Source organism: Copadichromis virginalis, linkage group LG9 (genome assembly GCF_057382275.1).
Source record: "Copadichromis virginalis isolate Kocher_CV1m ecotype Utaka linkage group LG9, C_Virginalis_male_GT1.1, whole genome shotgun sequence".
NCBI classification, from domain to species: domain Eukaryota; kingdom Metazoa; phylum Chordata; class Actinopteri; order Cichliformes; family Cichlidae; genus Copadichromis; species Copadichromis virginalis.
This window is the reverse complement of record NC_140626.1, coordinates 10,371,547-10,383,896: the sequence shown is the minus strand read 5'-3', so window position 1 is coordinate 10,383,896 and position 12,350 is coordinate 10,371,547. Positions and strand designations below refer to the sequence as shown.

Below are 12,350 nucleotides of genomic sequence, written 5' to 3'. Positions count from 1 at the left end.
CTTTTCAGCTCCATATTTTTGCCATTTCTTCCACACTCAACTCTGTTCTACAAGGTGAGCCCACAGTTAATGTAGGAGAGGGCAGGTGGCATTAAGAGGTTTGATTGGGCAATCTAGGGCCCAGTTAGTTCTTCCTTTTGGTGAAAGCTGGGCTCTTCAGTTCAGCATGGTACAGCTCCAAAGATTCTGCAACATCAAACCCTCTGTCTGCTAATGTTACATCACCTGGGCTGAGGCAGTCCAGGTAATTTCAACACTTTCTTGAAATTAGTTAATTCAGATATAAACAGAGTGACAGTTTACAGATTCAAACATGTCTCAGAGAAAACAGAAAAAAACAGTAAAGCCCAACTCTCCTCTTTGTGATCAGGAAGACAAAATTCAACTTCCTGATCAAGTAGACAAATCATTCAACCAGCTTCTAGAAAAGGAAGATATTCAAAAGTTGAAAGAAATGGAACTCCTAGACAGGGAAGAAACTTTGAGCTCCAAGCAAAGCTTGATAAAGCACTAGAAAAACTAGTGCTGAAGGACAAAAAGAATCAGGAGCTGCAAGTAAAGCTTGATGAAAGACCGCACACAAATGAAGAGTTTCTTCAAGAAAAAAGGCTACAGGAGATAAAACAGAAGGAAATGGATTTCAAGCTCCAGGACCTGGAGAAACACAACAAAGGCTTGCAAATCAAGCTTAATGAAGCTCTGCAAAAAAATTAAAGAACTCCTCCAAGAAAAATAACAACAGGACATGAAGCAGTGCAAACTCCAAGGCATGGAGGAAAAATACAAAGCGCTTCAGGTAAAGCTTGATAAAACACTGAACAAAAATAAAGAGTTGCTTCAAGAACAAAAGCAACAAGAAATTAAACAGAAACAAACGGACTGCAAGCTTGAAGACGTGCAGGAAAAATACACAGCGCTGAAAATGAAACTTGATAAAGCACTGCAAAGAAATAAAGATTTCCTTCAAGAGAAAGAACAGCAAGACATGAAACAGAAACATCTGGATTGCAAACTTCAGAACATCGAGAAACACAACGAAGGCTCGCAAGTAATGCTTGATGAAGCTCTGCAAAAGAATAAAGAAATCCTTGAAGAGAAAGAAAAACTGGACCAGAGAGACACGCAGTGCCAACTCCAAGGTGTGCAGGAACAATACGGAGCGCTGCAGGTAAAGCTTGATGAAACACTGCACAAATATCAAGAGCTGCTTCAAGACCAAGAACAACAGGAAATAAAGCAGAAAGAAGACAAAGAAATTCTCCAGGACTTTGAGAGGAAAAACCAAAACCTGCAAGAACTTTATAACAAACTGAACTACAAAACAACTGAACTGGAAGAGGAAAAGGAAAAACTGCAAAACCAATGCTCAGAGATGCAGAGTAAGCTCAATGACATGCTGAGAAAAAACACAGAAGTCGAGGAACTTTCAGACAACGTGAAGTGCAAAAACACTGAGATGCAGGTGCTAAAGCAACAACTAGAGAAAACAAACGAAGACCTGCAGTGTTCACTTCAAGAAATCGAGAGCAGAAGTCAGCAGTTGGAAGACACGCACAACAAATTACAACAGAGTTATACAGAGCTGCACGAGGCAAAGCTAATGCAGGAGGCAACATCTAAAGAAATGAAAGAAAGGCTCGAAGACAAACAAGCCAAATTAGAAGAAGTGGAGAAAACATGCAAGAGACTTGAGCAGGAGAATGCAGAAACAATCGATCAGTTGAGAACCCTCATCCTAGAGAAAAAAGTGCTCGTGGAAAAGCTCATGGAAAAGAAGAAAAAACGCTTCTGCTTCTTCTGGAGGAGGGACACTCCTGCTTTTTCTACTTTTTCTACTTTTTCTACTGCTAATGTCACCTCGTCTGTTCCATCTTAATTTTCACCTCTCCTCTCTCTTTCTCTCCCTTTCTCTCCTGACACCTCTCCCTCCCCTGTCTCCCTTTAACTCCTATCACCTGTCCCATCTCCTCCCCCTCCCCCCCCCTCTCTCTTTTCACCCTCACCCCCCAACCAGTCCCGACAGTTGACTGCCCCCTCTAGAGCCTGGTTCTGTCATAGGTTTCTTCCTTTAAAGGGAGTTTTTCCTATCCACTGTCGCACCTAGTGCTTGCTCAGAGGGGATTGTTGGGGTTTTCTCTCCTCTATCTCTTTCCTCCTTTCTATCCCTTTCCTTTACCTTCTTCTTTAAAACCCCTCCCCCCTTTCTATTTCCTCAATAATTTAATAATAAACACAATTGGCAAAATTTTAAAAAGTCAGATCAATGTCTTCATTCAAGAATGAATTGTCTTTGTCACGGGGTCATGTGTATTTTGTGTTTTCCTCGGGCTGGTGATCCTTGCAGTTGTTGAGCCCAAGAGTCCAGATTTTTAGTGTTTTAATCACATTTAGTGTTACATTTTAGATCACAACAAAAGGATATCCACAATTTAGGATTCAGGCATTTGTCTTTTTCAATATCATAATCATTCTATGATTGAGTCGGTTACAGAAGCAGCAGTTAGCAGCAATAACTTCAATTCATCAACATTTGCAAGCATTTCTTTATACACAGCATTTCTGTCAGGTTGAGGTCTGGACTTCCATGCAGTAGATTTGCTGCTGTGCTTGGGCTCATTATCCTGTTGCATGGCCTAATTTAGAAGAAGCTTTAGCTGTTGGACAGACGGCCTCACATTTGACTCTAGAAAACTTTGGCATACAGAGGAGTTCGTGGACTGCAAGGTGCTTATTGCTTGTGTCTGCAGAACAAGCTCAAATCACCACAATTGAACCAGCGTACTTGACAGTGGATTTGAGGTGTTTGTGCTGTGTTTGATTTTTGCTGAAGTTACTGCTGTGCATTATGACCAAACCTCCACTTTAGTCTCATCTTTTAAAAATATGTTGCTCCAGAAGCTTTCAAGGGCAAATTTGCAAACCTCAACTGAGTTGTTGTGTTCTCTTTAGAGACAAGAAGCTTTCTCCTGGCGGCCCTTCCAGACCAACCATACTTGTTTTGTCTTTTTCTAATTAAACTGTCTTGAACATTAACATGCTGTTTAAGGCCTGTAGAGGCTCAGATGCAGCTCTTGGGTATTGTGCAGTTTCTGTGAGCACTGAACAGTCTTTGTGGTGGATCTGAATGCTCCAGACTAGCAAACTTGCTCATGGTCAGTTAATCAAGTGCATAGAGCCCTGTGATGAATTTTCACATTTACTCTGTGAATCTTCATTCTTCTAGCTAGTCTTTACTCTTCTAGAAGCTTTCTTTGCTCAGACGTCTGCAGCATTGAATCTATGTCTTCTCCACTGCTATTCCAAACAAGGTGCTGATGCAGGGGTCATTAGCACAGTAAGATTTAAGTGCACAAAATGTTCACATCATAATAGTAATAATAATTAGAGGAGAGTATTATGTAGTCCAAGAAGTGTGTGGAGAAGTTTTCAGTGCAGAGGAGGGAACCATGGTGTTCAGGAGCCAAACTGCTTTGGGGGAAAATGCTATTGCACAATCTTGCCGACCTGCTCCTGATGACGCAGTCGTCTTCTGGAGGGAAGTGTGGTAAACAGTTGATGGGAAGGGTGATGCGGGTCAGCCATGATGCTAGTGGCTTTCCCAGTGAGGTGTAAATATCCTGTAGACTGGGTAGAGAGCTGCCAATAACACGCTGTGCGGTCCACACAATCCTCTGGAGGGCTCTGCGATTGGACGCATGACAGTTTTCATACCAGACTGTGATGCAGCGGGTTAGGATGCTCTGCATGGTACCTCTGTAGAAAGTATTAAAGATGGGTTTGGGGATGTGCACCTTCTTCAGTCGTCTCTTAAAATGCAGTCGCTGCTGAGCTCTTTTAGTCACTGATTTGGTGTTGCTGGTCCAGGACAGGTCCAGGGGCGGATCTAGAGAAATTTTTCCAGGCTGGCATGGAAATCAAATGGGGTGGCAAAATCAAAGCCTTGTTTTAAAGACATATGCAGGTGTTACATATGATTAATATACATTAAGCATATGTTTCATATAAATATGGTCTATAACTTAATTATTTTCTATAGCCCACATAATTAAACATTTCAGTTACATAAAATGTGTGTACTGTATAGCCTGTATAATAAATAAATATGTAACCAATAAGTATAAAATCCAGAAAGCTACACAACACTGGGCGGGGGCTCATTTCCAAACACAAGTCTAACTTAAGTTTCATACTGTTTTTGTTAGAAAAAAAATCAAATTGTACTGACTACTACTACTGCCAGAAAGCTGCACTGTCACAAACAATTATTGAAACCTCATTTTTCATGATTTGTTGGGTCAATATTCTGAGGTCCAAAATATAATTGGCCATTTTTGGCTGCTTTTGATTGTTGTTGTTTTTTTACCTTGTCTTTCTTGGTATCATTCTTTTCAGCACAACCTCACACGTCCAAATTTACAGTTATTAAAACAACTGGTCTGAAATCACACAAACACATAAAACCCTAGTAGTAGTTATATTTTCTCTTTACTATAAAAACCACAGACATGTTTAGTAAATTATTTTCATAACTTGAAATGCAAATATAAGTGGTAATTTTTTTAAATTAAAATTAAACAAAAATTTTGTAAATAATAATGTTATATACAACTATTCATCTAAAAATGCAGGCAATGCATCTGGGGTTCTTATTTTTTTTTTTTTGCACAGCCATTTTAAAAATACTACAACAATCAGGTGTCACAATAAGACGCCCCACAAATTATTTGTGGCAGTAAAAAAAAAAAAAATGTCAACCACAAGACAGAGAAGAACATCACAGGGAGAAACCCTGCAGGCCTGACAGCAGGTGTATCGCTCATTCTGTTTTCCACCTGGAGACAGTGTTCACATGGCATTCTGCCTGTGTAACTTGTGTAACTACACAAGTTAACACAATTCAATTCAATTTTATTTATATAGCGCCAAATCACAACAAAAGTCGCCTCAAGGTGCTTCATAGATACAGAGAACAACCCAACAATCATATGACCCCCTATGAGCAAGCACTTGGGCGACAGTGGGAAGGAAAAACTCCCTTTTAACAGGAAGAAACCTCCAGCAGAACCAGGCTCAGGGAGGGGCGGGGCCATCTGCTGCAACCGGTTGGGGTAAGAGAAGGAAAACAGGATAAAAGACATGCTGTGGAAGAGAGACAGAGGTTAATAACAGATATGATTCAATGCAGAGAGGTCTGTTAACTCATACTGAGTGAGAAAGGTGACTGGAAAGGAAAAACTCAATGCATCATGGGAATCCCCGGCAGCCTACATCTATTGCAGCATAACTAAGGGAGGATTCAAGGTCACCTGGTCCAGCCCTAACTATATGCTTTAGCAAAGAGGAAAGTTTTAAGCCTAATCTTGAAAGTAGAGATAGTGTCTGTCTCCCGAATCCAAACTGGAAGCTGGTTCCACAGAAGAGGGGCTGTAGTCGCAAATTTTGAAGCCATCCTGATAATCTTCTTCCACCAACGATGTGGAGATCCAACCCTTTTAGATCAAATTAAAATCAAGACACTCAAAAAGATGCTCTGTAAAAGAGTAGAAAAAATAGATACAGACATGTGCTGCATGAAAGACGTTAGGGAAGGTTAGTTAGCTGGAGAGCGAGTTATGCAGGAGAACTCTCAGCAGCATTAACTGCCCTGTTACTGCACCACCTTAATAAACCATGGTGAAGCAAAATGTCTTGTGCTTAAGACTCTACATGAAAGTTAAAATATATATGTTCAGTGCACATAGATATATAGTGTATAGTTATACATATCACACAAAAATCCACCACATCCCCCCTTGTGGTACCTGGAGGTACCACCTAAAAAGACCCAATGACTAAAGAAGAACAAAAATCGTGAAAACGAATGCGTGCGCTGTTTTTTTGCTAACATACTTTAAAGCAAGCTCTAAATAGAATATAAGAATTTGTATAAAGATCCCACACAGTTGTTGCTCTATTGAATAAACCCCAGAAACCTCATAGTCATCAACATAACATTCTTCCAACGCTTCATTTCTCTTAGTCAATTAATTTAAGACTAATTGATTCCTCTTCATTTGCAAATCATACTACACAGTATCCTTATCAGAATACTCAAGAAACTTAAAACTAGCCTAATTACAGTAAAATGAAAGTGAGGCATGAAACACATCAGCAGAGACACATAATACATACACGGATTACACAGCACCATATGTGACATTAAAAATAATACAATAAAACAATTAATTCCCAATTTTGGATTTCATCTTGGTCAGGTTCAACTTCTTTTTCTGAACAACTTCTCAGTGTGGGCTTTGAAATGTTCTTTGATCATCACTTCATCTTCTTCATCCGACATAAACCCACCAAGAGCATTCTCTTTGTGGGCCGGTACTGCTCACCCGAGTAAACACGAGCTGACATTGACATGAATTAAACATAAAACATTATATACAGTATAAGATTTTGTAAGGTAAACATAGTTCAAACAAATGAAGTAAAGAAAAGTTATTAAAACAAAACGTGCCTTGCTGTTTATTCTTTCAGTGTCCCACAGTAGCACATTTCCTGCTAGGAAAATGTCAGAAGTCACATCATTTCTGTAAATTGGGAAGTAACTGTAATACATCAAGTCACCTCTGTCTCTTGTTACCAGGACTTTTTAAAATGAATGGTGCAACATGGAAAGAGGCCCTACACAAGAGTTTAGCTTTGAGCTCAATATGCGATGATCCTATCAGCCATGACATCTCTGACATGGGAAACCAGGGAATTTGATTAGAAAATGGTGAAGGATTTTCTTTTCAGTTAGAAACTGGATTTGTGTAACATGGTGGTGAAAAGCCCCCAAAGAAAGCAGCATATGATCAGTCGCTATATTGCATTTAATACAAACGTCCTTCGTGTATCCTTTGAATACAGAACAGATCATTTCTGATATCTATGAGTAAACCCAACGAGCACGTGTCCCAAAAGACCCCACAGTGTTTTTATCTGGCTTTTCCCTGACAGTTAGTGGACACTGACAGATGTGTGCTGAATATGAAAGGAAACAAAAGAACTAAAGAAGGTTTGCAGTGTTAAAAACAAGAACTACATGAAGGTTGTTTCATCCTGCTGTAACTTATGACAGAAGCATCTTTTGTTTGTTTTTTCATTTATTTACACAAAGACAGATGTTGAAATAACAGGAGTAACAGTTTAATTCAATTGAAATCGGTCCAATCGTCTATAGTGAAATTATTGTTTTTCATTAGTTGGCAAAAGATGGGGGTTGTTGACGGCAATTCAGTGAATGCAACAGGGGAGGACGCCAGTTTGGATGGAGGGGAATCAGCAGGACAGATGAGATTTTGTTTAGGAGTCGAGTAGTTGTGTGAATGAGGAGAGGAGAGCACATTAGACTGCTGAGAGACGGGGAGGTAGTCAAGCACTGACCACATGTCTTCTTGGATTTCAGCAAAACAGATGGGCTCATCTCGGTCTTGGAATAATTCAACTCGGGGTTGAACTGATGCAGTTTGAGAGGCATCTACAGGAGAGGCAGGGGTGGGTGAGGGCTGCTGAGACTGCGCAGTGATGGGGAGGGGGTCGAGCTCTTCCAGCACTGACAGCAGTTCTTCCTCACTTCCCATCTTCATCCTGAATGTGTTCACTGACAGGTGTTGCCAGCTGTGGTGGCTTGTCTCGCGCTCAAAGAGGACAAAATAGAGAACAATACAGTGTTCAGCTGCCTGGCTGTGCTTTACACACAGCCCTGCTCTGGTACACCCACTATGCCGGCCTTTGTACACTCTCTCCATCTAATGATAGAGAGGAAGGATACATTCACTACTTCTAGCCTCCACTATTCAAATTGAGTATTTTCACAGTGTCCTAAAAGCTTCCTGAAAAGCCTTTACACTATTTTCCAAAACGCTGCATCCAGAGCACAGTCAGGGACTGGAAGGAGAGAGTATATTTCCCCCATATGGACTTCTCTCTTCATTGGCTCCCAATTAAATCCCAAATAAAAATCCAAATACTTGCCCTCACACACACAAGGTCTTGAATAATCACCCCCAATTTTGTCTACAAGATCTCACAGTGCCATATCATCCCAACAGAGTGCTTTGCTCTCAGACTGCTGGCTTCCGAGGGGATTTAAAAGTACAATGGAAGGCAGAGCCATCACTTTTCAGGCCCCTCTCTGTGGAACCAGCTCCCACTTTGTATTCGGGACACAGACACTTGCTCTCATTTTTTAATTAAGCGTGAAACCTTTTTGCCAAAGTCCAATAACTAGAGAGAGGAGCCAAAGACGTCCTCGTCCCAGATTCGTCCCAAGACAGATTCACACCTATTCGCACCTTGTCTGCTGTGACCTGAAGAACTCGCGTGACCATTGCGACTCTCAAGGTGCTAAAAATCACACAAGAGTTTAAATGCGTGAGAGGCCACACTTGAGTAGCAAAGAAGCTTAGCTGATGAGATTAAATGTGCAGTTGCATGAGAGCACTAGTCTTTTTAGTGATCTACCTTTTGACCAGTTTAGAACCTGACAAGCGAGTAATCACAATGCCCACCTTGTTAATTGTCCTGAAAGCTTCATAAGCCGGACAATGACTCAGTGATGTTGCAGTTTTTCACAGCGATGGTGGTATAGTGGCGAGCATAGCTGCCTTCCAAGCAGTTGACCCGGGTTCGATTCCCGGCCATCGCAGTTGCTTCTCGCAGTGCTGTTCAAGCATGTGGGCTGTGTACTGTTTTACAGTAAAAACGTTCTCCGCTCTTTCTGCAAAGGCTTACAATGTCAGGCCAGGTGCATTCTTCATCGGCCTCGCTGCTACCGTTTGCTGTGGAAAGACACTGTTCACACAGGCTTTGAGTTCTCATCACTTCATACATATACCTTCTTACATGAAACTGTGATTGGACACGCTACTTCTTCATAAAGACACCCAGTCCCACTTTAAATATTGTGCTGAATGTTTGGAATGAAGATAACATTTTACTAACCATGTACTGATCAGCTCTTTGCGGTGGCAAAATCATCAGCTGTGTGTGTTACTGTTCATGCAAACAAGCAAGCTAATGTCAGCCAGCTAGCTTCAACCGCAGCTGTGCTGCACCGATCTCACGGAACTGCAAAACCACAAGCTTTCTCACCAAAGTCATGCAGCTACCGCATTTACAATCCAGCGTGGCCGTTGTTGTGCACATCCTACTTGAAAGACGTGTGGCGTAGGACTTGGAAGACGTATGTCTTTCAAGTATGTAGCTCCAAAACCAAATGTGGTTGTTGTGGCCGAGCGGTCAAGGCGATGGACTCGAAATCCATTGGGGTCTCCCCGCACAGGTTCGAATCCTGTCGACAACGGTCAGCTGTTTTGCGGCAGTCCAGACGTTGATTTGAGAAGAAGCCACGGCATGGAGTTCACCTGAGAAGGTGCCAGGAGAAAGAGCCAGGCCTTTGCTTGTGAAAATAGAGCACGCAGAAGCAATGGACCCAGCTATGTCCTGACAAAATTAGGCACATATTCAGTAAACATGGCATCCTTCAATTGCTCTCTTAGCCACCCCAGACGTGTAGTCATCCAGGATCCTGTCTGAGTACCGCCAATGACTGATGCGTCTGACAAATGCTGATTGCTTTGCAAGAGGATCGGGATTGGAGGGACAGCGGATTTCACCGGGAATGGGACAACAGCAGAAATAGCTTCAAACATCAAACATTACTGCATGAAAAGCACAAAGAGTGGACACATTTCATTGTTTGGAACACTGCTTTTCACTTCAGCTCTTTGCATGTAAAAACTTTGCTCTTCTCCACAGCTGGCTGACGGACACGCAAAAGTGCAAGCAAGAGTGGCCACAGACCCACTATGCCGGCCTTTGTACACTCTCTCCATCTAATGATAGAGAGGAAGGATACATTCACTACTTCTAGCCTCCACTATTCAAATTCAGTATTTTCACAGCGTCCTAAAAGCTTCCTGAAAAGCCTTTACACTGTTTTCCAAAACGCTGCTGTGCTGCCCCTTTAATCCTCCCCAGTTCCCTCAGTTTGAGATCCTTCTTGGACTTGGTGTCATGGTACTCCAAGTTTTGCCAAACTTTGCAACTGTTGTAGCCCCTATGTGTGCCTGTGCTAACGACAAGAACACTTTCACATGGACTTCAGGTGCACAAGCGAGCTTTGAAGAAGTAAAAAAACTCCTGGTGAATAGTCCTGCACTGGCACTGTTTGACCCTGCCTTGCGTGTTGTGATCTCTACTGATGCAAGTGACTATGGGCTTGGTGCTGTATTTGCTCAAGTGCAACCTGATGGCACAGAAAAACCTGTGGCGTTTGCTTCCCGCACACTGCCTGCAACAGATCAAAAGTACTCAACTGTTGAAAAAGAAGCTTATGCTTGTGTGTGGGCTGCAGAGAAATGGAGAACGTATTTGTGGGGCCGACGTTTCACTCTGCGGACAGACCACCAAGCTCTGACAACGCTGCTGAGCACCAAAGGGTTTAATAGGGTTGGCATGCGCATCGCCCGCTGGTCTGCCCGCCTCCTGTGTTTTGACTATGATGTTATTTGCCGCCCAGGTTCTCAGAACTATACAGCTGACTGTCTCTCTCGCCTGCCCCTGCCTGTTTCTTCCCATTCCACATCAGATTCAGATCATGAAATGGTAGCCCAAGTTTCTGCTGCCATGTCCTCACTTCCAGTTGCGGGCTTTGACTCTGCCTGTTCAACTTGCCCTGAACTGGTTGCTTTGCGTTCACAAATACAAAGTGGCTGGCCTGCCTCAATCAAAGCACTTGATGTCACGCTTGCACCTTACTACAAAATCCGTAATGAACTCTCAACCCTAAGTGATTATGTTCTCAGAGGCTCAAGGCTCATTGCACCACTTTCAGTGAGACCTAAACTGATTGCACTGGCACATGAAAGTCACCATTGTGCGCACAAAACAAAGATTAAGAGATCTCTACTGGTGGCCAAAAATGGACTCGCAAGTTCAGTCTGCCATAACCTCATGCCTCCTTTGCCAGTCCAATGACAAAACTGCACATACTAATCCTGCTCCTCTCCAACCCATCCCACTGCCTGATGGACCGTGGAAAAAACTTGGTCTTGACATTGTTGGGCCTTTTGATACTGCAATACCTGCTTGTAGATACGTCATAACATTGACTGACTACTACTCCAAATGGCCTGAGCTTGCCTTTTCACCTTATGCTACTACTGATGATGTCATTCAGTTCCTCTCATCTGTCTTTAGTCGTCATGGCAACCCAGAGAACATCATAACTGACAATGGTGCACAGTTCACCTCTGTAATGTTCACCTCATTCCTCCAGAATAGAGGCATCTCCCACAGCAGAACATCTGTCTACTACCCAGCTGCAAACGGAGCAATCGAACGGTTTCATCGTGCCCTCCGCACCTGTATCCAGACATCAATCCAGCAGTCGAAACCATGGAAGGCGACTGTGCTGGATTGGCTTCAAGTTTACTGTGCAACACCGCATGCAACTACTTCCCTCTACTTCCCTCTCCCTAAGAACTCCTGTGTGGCAGGAAGATGTGTACTATACTGGATGTACTCCCTTTGCCTCCTGCTGTGTCTCCACTGGATACGTTGCACATCACTCAGTTCGGAAATATCAGTTGAAAATGCAACGTTACACTGATGGTAGGCGTCACGCACGGAAACCTTCTTTTCTACCAGGAGAGAGTGTGAGGATAAGGAAACCCCACCATGTTCCCAAAGGACATCCCAGATTTACCCCTCCTGTAACAGTAACAAAAGCCAAAGGCTTGAATGCCTTCTTGCTGAGTGATGGAAAGAGTTGGAATGCCACTCATCTAGCACGCTGTCGCCCAGTGACTGAAAAGAACGCTGACACTGCTAGGCTGCACCACACTCAGACTGGCTCACCTACTGCCAGAAGACTGCCACGCGTCAAGTACAAGCCTCGCTGGCACAAAGACTATATTGTAGCATAATAGGTTGCTTCCTCTCTGTGCAGGGGGATGACTGAAGGGATCACCTTGCTAATCCTTGCTGTCCAAACTGGCCTCATTGAGCTGCAGGTCATCCACAGAGCCTTCCTCCTCTCTATCATCCTCTTTATTGTTGTTGCTTCCATCCTGCAGTCCATGCTGGAGATAGCTGAGTCCTAGCCCTGGGAGCATCTAGAGGCAATTAAGATAATATACCAAAGACTTTTTTCATGTGTTTATTTTTAAGAAAACTCTGTGTCCCACTGTTTGTTTTATTTTTTACTGATCATAAACAACCAGAGGTGTGGACTCGAGTCACATGACTTGGACTCGAGTCAGACTCGAGTCATTAATTTTATGACTTTAGACTTGACTTGAAAAAATGTTCTA

General features: G+C 42.7%; 2 non-coding genes across 2 annotated transcripts; both read left to right on the top strand.

The window, feature by feature from the left end:
• The first annotated feature begins 8,608 nt into the window (after nucleotides 1-8,608).
• trnag-ucc (transfer RNA glycine (anticodon UCC)) lies at nucleotides 8,609-8,680 on the top strand. Its single transcript has one exon. It is a non-coding gene; the product is annotated as a tRNA-Gly (tRNA).
• A 575-nt stretch (nucleotides 8,681-9,255) lies between these two features.
• On the top strand, nucleotides 9,256-9,337 carry trnas-cga (transfer RNA serine (anticodon CGA)). Its single transcript has one exon. It is a non-coding gene; the product is annotated as a tRNA-Ser (tRNA).
• The last annotated feature ends 3,013 nt before the right edge of the window (nucleotides 9,338-12,350 follow it).